This window comes from Rhopilema esculentum, chromosome 18 (assembly GCF_057945365.1).
Source record: "Rhopilema esculentum isolate cy_ngs chromosome 18, ASM5794536v1, whole genome shotgun sequence".
NCBI classification, from domain to species: domain Eukaryota; kingdom Metazoa; phylum Cnidaria; class Scyphozoa; order Rhizostomeae; family Rhizostomatidae; genus Rhopilema; species Rhopilema esculentum.
Genome location: NC_142832.1, coordinates 3,132,653 through 3,141,269, shown reverse-complemented (window position 1 = coordinate 3,141,269; position 8,617 = coordinate 3,132,653). Strand labels below are relative to the sequence as shown.

The following is an 8,617-nucleotide window of genomic DNA, read 5'->3' as shown; positions in this document are numbered from 1 at the left end:
CAACCAAGAAGATGATATCATTGTTCAACTTCATTTAACTGCCTGGAAATTAGTTTTCGTTTTATTCAAAGTTTTATTAATCCAAAGTGATCAATTTATCAACCTATGAATTAATACATGATAGATGAATATAAAGGAATTTAAAATGTTCACCAAGATTTTTGTCAAAAGTATTGTTTTAAAGGGAAAATTATTGTCCATTTTTTGAGAGAAATTCATGTCATTAATATACTCGTATAAACTTATTAACGTATTTACATATTTACCTATTAACAACAAAATAATATAAGAGCGCAAAAAATGATATTGATAATTAAGAAAATTGTAGCTTTTTAGGTGTGGCAAAACTTTTATTTACAGAGCTAGAACATTTCGGCAAAACAATTTCAATAGTAAGGTTTTGTTAAAAAAAGTATTTGAAGAGTTCTATTCACTTCTTACAACATATTTATTCAGCAAACGTGTTATCTGAATTTTCCAACTAGCAGTTAGTTTCCAACTGATAGTTTCTTCAATGAGACAAAATTTCCTCAATTGTTTTCAATATACAAGATTTTTTCTACTGCAAGATTCTGTTCTGAAAATCATATTTTTAAGGATTTTATTCATTTTTTATCAAATATTTAAGGTACGAATCGTGTTTTCTGAATTTTCCAAATATCAGTCTACTCATATTATTTTTTCGATCACGATAAAAACTTTTTAAGTAAAAATATTTAAAAGCTTCATTAAAGGATTTGAGAAAATGCACACCAATCCTGAAATCCCCATTTAATGAATTAAAATTTCAATGGCTGACAAAACTGTGAAAAGAATTTTAATGGCTGACAAGATGTCAATGAACTATATTAAAAAATGTCATTAACACAGTTTTTAAAGAAAACCTTTGAAAATACTCAGAAATTGGAAAAATTAGCAAAACATTTTCACTGGAAATGTATTTTTGAGAGCAAAAAGAAAAAGGAAGGGTTATATGCCATATTTCTTTGAGTTTAAAAAAATGATTGCTTTATCTACTCAACGTTTGTGCTGCAGATAAATTGAAAAATCTTCGTGACTATAAGTTACAGAAACCATGTTTTATTTCGCAACAACGGCAATGCCGATCAAAAGTTGATTTCTTATCGGTCAAAGACTATAAATTTATAACTGTTCTTTTGAAAAAATGCGTTTTGTAGCTCTTGGAATCACTAGTTTTGTTTTCAGATATTGATAAGGTTCGTTGGTATTGTGCTTTGGATGTTATTGGGATTAGGCAGAGGTATGTTTGTCAGGCTTTATGCTGATGGTGGCAGGAGGTTTGTTTATGGTGGGTGTTGGTGGCGGATGATGGTGGCGGATGGTGGAGATTGTGGCGGATGGTGGGGATTGTGGCTAGTGTTGGCTGCAGCTCCAAAACAATCTAGTGATCCAAGAGGTTATAAATGTCTAAAAATAATTTTTAATGTTGTCGAAAAACGAATTTTGAAAACCTCAATTAATATATTGAATTGGCAGACTAAGATACTTTTAATTGGCAACTGGCATAAGAACATAAGAAGCTGTAAATTTTTTTTGAACGATCTTTCTACTCTGCTAAGACAGACAATTTTCTAGCTTTTGGTCTTAAAAACGTTGGCCGTAAGAGTTTCTTGCTGTAACTAAAAATCGTACCAATCGGCAAAGTTTATATATGTAAGCCTCTAAAACTCTTTACACTGCTTCAACTAATGTCATTCTGTGGAAATGCTTTATTTCAATTAATTTAAATTTTTCATCTGGCTTTACTAACCTAGTTTTTACAAAGCCTAGTTTGGAATGTATATTTGAAAATGATATGAAATGATGAAAAAATTTCCTTCGATTGGATTTCATCATATTCCAATCTTATCGTATGTAATTTAAATTTGAATTTATTTTTGGCATTTCATCTTGTAGCAAACTATGTCAATTACTCTATAATTCTTTCATTATTTGCTTTTTGGGGGCTCAGACATTTTGAGACGAGTATTTCAGACTTAATGACTGCTCATTAGCCAAATCGGGTTACTAGCTTGTATAGCAAATTTACATTTTTGAAACATTTATCATTTACCAGGCTACCTGTGGCTCTTTTAACCGTACTTTTTCTTTTCTAGGCTTGGTTTATGACATCACCATGTTTTTGCTTCAAGAAGTTTTACCATCATTTTTCAGTTTTTTCACTAATCTAAATATTGACGTCTTGTTTCTCAAAATATTTCTTTTAGTTTTCGACCTCTATAAGAATGGCTTTTGGAATTCAAAGTTTAAAATCCCAGTGAGTTTTTTCAGCTTTATTTTAGCTCATTCTATTTTCAAATATCATACGAATTCTTTAAACCTAAAAACTGATTCTGTGAAGCAGCTGAATAGAGAACAAAATAGATTATAGCCAAACCTTGTATTGATTTCCAACGTTATGTTTCATGTTCCTTCTAATGGCATCATATTATCCACCAAACAAAACTTTTATTTCACCTAAAAAAATTCAGATCATTTTAATAATGGCTGTTCGATTATGTGAAGAAATTATCGCTTATGATATACAATATTAATAAAATTTGAGATCAAAGTATGTTCTGTTTTAAAAATGTCTTCGATTTCAAATCTTATCAATATGCTTTATGTTTTTTCTAATTTCTTTGTAGCTGCATAAACTAAAACGATCAAATGGAGCTCACTAATGGTTATACTCTTATTAAAAAGTGAGTTACAAATCTAGTCCAATTTAGGTAGTTTAACGCATTGTTTTAGCAATTTAGCCTTGTGTTTCCTAGACTAGAAAGCTACAAAATGGTATTGCATAGATATTAGAATCTTTAACTTCCATTATTTTATTCTCAAAGCAAAAAAAAATTCTCCAACTTATTTTTGTGTATATAAATGTTTTCTGTATTAACCGATGAGCCTTGGTAACTGTATTTCAAAAATAAATATAATTGACACAGATACAATATTTTTTTCTGAAAGCTTTTATATAAATGTTTAATGAAAATCTTAAAAATGTTTCTTCTCAATATCTTTTATCTATCAGTATAGTTTGACACATTGTAAGTCGAATGAAAAATGAATATAAATTAATGTAGCAAAAGATTGACTCTGTAGATCGAAAAATTAAAATTTTTAACGACGTTCAGGAAATGAAGGGTTACGTTCAAAACGTCGTTACTTTATTTATCTTTTTGATCTACGAAAGTCAAATTTTACTACATAAACTTGTGTAATTTTCCATTTATCTAGCGTAATTATCCTTGTTTGCCTCTTTATCTGATAAATCTTCTCAAATTTCAATGTTTTTATCAGATGAGGTTAAAAACGTATGGATATGGGGCAAGGAGACTTCAACCAAGTGAACCTCTTTCGAAGGTAAGTCTTGATAAAATTATTGCTAAGCATTCTGTTCTTTGTTTCGGCTGTAATTTTTCTGCATAACTGACACTATTTTTCTTTTTGCAGGTTTGGCGTTTTCATCTCAAAGATTTTTTGAAACATTTTTATTTGGAAATTTTTTTAGTGAAAATAATTGTTTTGCTTCTAAGCTAAACTTTTTTCAGAAGGTTGGCTATGTTGTAAAATGGATCAGTTGTTTCTGAAGAACATCACTTCTAACTTCACAATCAAACACAAGTAAGTCGAATTTTTCTTCTTATACTTGCATATTTTTTGTTGGTTTATGTAGAAACTATTATACTGTAAATTTTTAATGACAGATATATACAGAAATATAATACTTAATGTCTATATGAATGTAAAAACATGATGTTTAGATAGTTCATTTGCTAATCAAGTGTTTATAAATCAATCACGATATTAACATGTTTAAAGAGAATATTAATAAATTAACTTTAAAGTGTATTAAAAAATTAAATGTGTATTAAATTGTTTTTAATATGAGCAATATCATAGCTCGTATTTAAACAATTTGTTATAAACTCCTATGCCTTTTCAAATTTTCAAGAGATCTTAAAAATCATTCTTTGAATTTTGCAGATGACACATTGACATCTCGTGAGGGACATTGATGACAGATTTCAGACTAAGATACAGCGGTGAGTTCTGCTAGATACCTTCCGGTGATCATTTTCGGTTCTGTTTACTTAATCCCAATTATCCTTATTAACAAGTTATTTATTGAAGAAACAAACAAAATACAAAGAAAAGAGAAAACATGCATGGTGCTGTAACCTTTAAACAATTTTTTTAAGAAATTGAGAGATTTCACGACCCGTCTTATGTTTATCAACAGTTTTACGGTTATGTGCATAATTTCATAATATCCACAAATTCCTTATTTTTAAGCTTTCTTCCATTCTGGATATTAAACCTGTTATTTTTCTTTTTCAGGAACGATTTTTTGGAGCTTGTCTTTGATGTCTTGGATGTTTTTTCTTTTTATGCCCAAGTTTTCGGTTTTTCTGGTCCTTTTTTCATCAAGATTTCTAATGAATTTATTGCAGCTTTTTTGAAGAAACGATAAAAGCTGAAACTCAAGATTTAAGATCTTGTGAGTATGAAAACTTTCTGACATTTTAAAATTTTATATAAACTTTGTTTTCTGATTGGTAGGTTATGTCAAAACTATATTTATTTATTCACAGCATCGCCAGGATAAGTGAATGATACTTGAAGTCTGCAAAAGATATATGCCCGCAAAAATATTGGTTACATTCTTAAATTGCTTACATACAACATCATCTTTTTTTGTAAAATATACTCTTTTTATCTAGTATTTTTGGTGAGCAAGTGTTATTTTGCTGATTCCAGCTATCCAAATTTGTCTATGTAGCAACCAAATATAAACTGCTATATAAATTTTTGAACATTTTCAGATAGGTATTACATGCTGATAACAGGATAAGTTTAATTTTTTTTAGATCTTTTAATTATTTGTAGTAAATTTTTATCTTGCAGAAAAAGTCGCGATCCTTATTCAAGATTTGCACTGGAACTTTAATGAGTAAGTTTTGTTTGCAAGGTTTTAGAATTGGCTAGGAATGAAAAGGTTTTAGTTTTTTTCCTTAAAACGAGCTCAGCTTGGGACGGGATTCACAGAAAAGCAATTGGTCTAATAGGATTTTGCAGAAAACTGGTATGGTTTAAGAGCATTATTTTCAGAAATGGCCATTTGAATTGAATCAAACAGTTTCAGATATTTATAAAGCTTTTAGCAATCTTCGCATTTTTATTAAAGTGTACAATCTTTGGATTATCAGAGAATGGGAAATCTATTAATAATAATTTTTTTCTTATTTTGTCCTTTTATGTAAAAAGGTTTTTTCAAGAAAAATGGCTATATTTGCATGTCATGAGATGACCCATTTCTAACTAATACATGGCACAGATTATTTTCTTTGCTACTTTGAATTAAATTTTTTTGGTACTTTTTACTTTTTGTTACAAAAACTAGAAGATGTCTAGGTACTTGTCACATATTCCACCCAAGTGGACCTTTTGCACCGACAGAGGTTGACAACTATTGGGTTATCGATTTTCAAGGCACCAATGCTGTTAGTTTTACAATAGATTCTCGAATTTTCTTCAGCTTTCTTTCATATTTGCCGATACTTTTAGTTTATATATAAAACAACATTGACAACTTCATAACAATATAAAAGAATCTACCGCAGACTTGAAAGCCTTAATTAAATTGGTTTTGCTTGCAAATTTCTTTAGCATAAATTTGTTTCATACTAAAAATGATAAGGCCTCTTATGGTCCTGGGGAGTATTGCTTGGGCAAATAAGGAAATCTAAGGGCCTAGTTGGACTATTCTTCAGTAGCTTTCATTCTAAAGTTTTTCATTTTTGCCTTTCGCTAAATTTTAAGATTTATGTCAACTGGTTCTTATTTACTAGAAAATTGAGTTAAATTTTTTCTTAATGTGCTAGGAAGACGAGTTAATTTAGAGAAAACAATCTATTGATGCTTAAAATTCATTGCCGTTACATATAAGCACTATCAAATTCCTACAAAGATTCTTCCAATCGAATAGAAATTATTTTTTTAATTAACTCATCACTTACCTAATGTTTCTCTACAATGTTTACTTGAGTTATCGTCAACGATATTTGGGTAAGAGTACAAAAAATGGGTTTGCTTACAAAAGTTATGCCAGTTTTTATATCATTATTCCACTATAAACTTCAATTGTGTGTACTGTCCAATTCAAAAACCATTTTTCTTCTAGCCTCAAAACTGGATTGCAGTAACTAAGCTGGATTGCGGTTACAGCACTAAATCTACGGTGAGCACATTTCATTTTGCATGTTTATCAAATTTCATATTTTGTATTATAATGATCATTTAAATGTTATGAGGAATTTTGAAATAATATGTTTAACTTAATATGAGTCCTCAACGAGGTACATTCTAGGCAAGTGCTGTAGGATAATTTCGTGTATGATAATTCAGCCCAATAAGTTGTTTCAGTTTACGAATATTTGCCTGGTCCTTCATTCGATGATATGAATTTTCGTATTGAATCATACAATCCAATAATATAGGACGGTATTTCCTTAGAACTTGAGCTGACATTCTAGTAAGGTGTGGAGAAGACACAAGTCAGCCAGTATTCTCTAACCTCTGACTTATTCACATATTTAGAAAACTGGATCCAACCCAAACATATCTGAATTTTTATGTGTTATATTTTCGAATCAATGAAGCAAGTTGGGTTAGGTCTAAGCTTCCAAAATCTGCTTTTTTAAAAATTTTCACACCTTGATTTTGGAAAGGTTCGTTAACGTAGCAAGATTTGTGCTATTTTACTGAAACGAATACTTCAAAATTTTGAGTTTTTATCGATTGGAATTTTTCAGAAAATCTTTTTATCTGTTCATGTTTCAGAGAAATTATACAAACACTGAGATTTCTTACGCACAAAAATTATTTTTTAAAAAAAGTTTTGTTTATTTTCAAAAGAAAAAATAAAAAACTCTTGATATTTTGAAGTAGATTTCTAAAGTGTACCAGATTTAATACAGGCATTTTCCATAGACAAGACAAAAAATTTTAATTAGTCAACATCTTGCAGTTTATTAGCCTCTGCTTTTTCTGCTAAAAAGATCAAGGCTTGCAGATTGCCTTTTGTTGCTGTTGGTTGTTTGACGATGTTGGTTGGTGTTGATTGAGTGGTTGGTTGATTGGGTGATTGACTGATTCGTGATTGGGAAGATGCATGCCCTGCCTCTTTTTGGCAGTGAAAGCAGAGTTCGATTTTTTGCAAGAAAACACACGGTCTAATTTTTTAATAGAAATAATTTCACCAATAAACTCGAAAACTGGAATGAAAAAACTGAAAATGGTTTATGTTACTTTACCTTTCGACAATGCAATCTTGTGGGCATTCTACAACATTTTCGAATTCACAAAAATGCAAAATGAAGAGCAAGAATACCATAGAATTGATAGCATTTCATTTAGAATTCAGGCACAAGAGATTTCATAACAGATAGTAACATATAAGAGCTATTTATGCTTTTAAAGAAAACTATATTTTTACGCTTGTATTTTTAATTTAACATAGGGAAACGATATTTTTAAACGTTTTTACTTTGATTTTTTTACTGCTGCGTTTCTCATAAGACTGCAAAGATCGTGAAGTCTAGAAAATTCCCAAGAGAATTACCCACGCACGTGAAGCTCTGGCAAGGCATGCCCGAGGTTGCCTAGATTGTTACTGGGTCCCCAATGGTACCAAAGCATGCCTGTGAATGTTGTCTCTTAGTAAACAATAAGACTCTTGCGTTAGGCCACAAAGTTTTTTTCTGTGATTAGGCCACGTCTTTGCAAATTATCGGTTCACTATCTTTTTAAAAGAATATCACCAAAACACTTCGCATTTTAAGTTTCTCAGCAAACCAAAACACCAAAAACTCGTGACATGAAGTCAAACTTCTAGTTTTCCTGGCATCTCAAAGCACGAGGGTAGAATTTGACTTGCCTGGAGACCAAGGGTCTCTTGAGCCTTAAAGAAGCAAAGTGACACGGGATTCCATGCGTTTTCTTTCACTGCAGTTTTAGGGCAACGTGGATTGTGTTAAGCTCGATTTGTTCCATCGTTCGATCATTCTTGAAGTAAACAAGTCAACTTTAGAAAGTTTTTTTTGACAAAATTAAAGACCGTTGATGAGAAACTTTGCGTAGATTTTGTCACATTGAATTGTTTTCTTGGTGGATCATTTGCTTCGATATTGCTGGCATTTCAATCCTTCTTTCAGGCAATCAACATTGGTAGAGTGAACCACGTGGGCTAAAGACGAATTTGAAGTCAAAGAGATTATGAAGATTTATGAACAATTTATAGAAATTGGACTTGAAATTGCATATTATTATGATAGAATACAAGTAGTTTTTTGCCGGTATTATCTCGCAAGACTGAAATTTATCGATAGGAGTTGAGATCCCCTTTACAAGAATATGGAAACAAGGATCGACAGGTTTGTTCTGTAGAAAGGAATTATTTATTCGAAATTTACGATCCTCATAAAAGACATTATCTTGCTAGTGTACCCAGTAATGTCCTCCACTAAACCAACCCCCCCCCCCCTTTAGACGTTTCAACAGTTTTGATAAGGCTCATTAGCTCATCTTTAATTTTATCGAATTTAAGACGGTT

The 8,617-nt window shown here is 30.7% G+C and overlaps 2 long non-coding RNA genes across 2 annotated transcripts; both read left to right on the top strand.

Annotated features, from left to right (window-relative positions):
- The first annotated feature begins 1,820 nt into the window (after positions 1-1,820).
- LOC135696670 (uncharacterized) lies at positions 1,821-4,097 on the top strand. Its single transcript, XR_010517385.2, has 4 exons — positions 1,821-2,278; positions 2,649-2,705; positions 3,304-3,627; positions 3,991-4,097. It is a non-coding gene; the product is annotated as an uncharacterized LOC135696670 (long non-coding RNA).
- A 29-nt stretch (positions 4,098-4,126) lies between these two features.
- LOC148958074 (uncharacterized) lies at positions 4,127-8,357 on the top strand. Its single transcript, XR_016144877.1, has 4 exons — positions 4,127-4,504; positions 4,912-4,957; positions 6,188-6,244; positions 8,220-8,357. It is a non-coding gene; the product is annotated as an uncharacterized LOC148958074 (long non-coding RNA).
- The last annotated feature ends 260 nt before the right edge of the window (positions 8,358-8,617 follow it).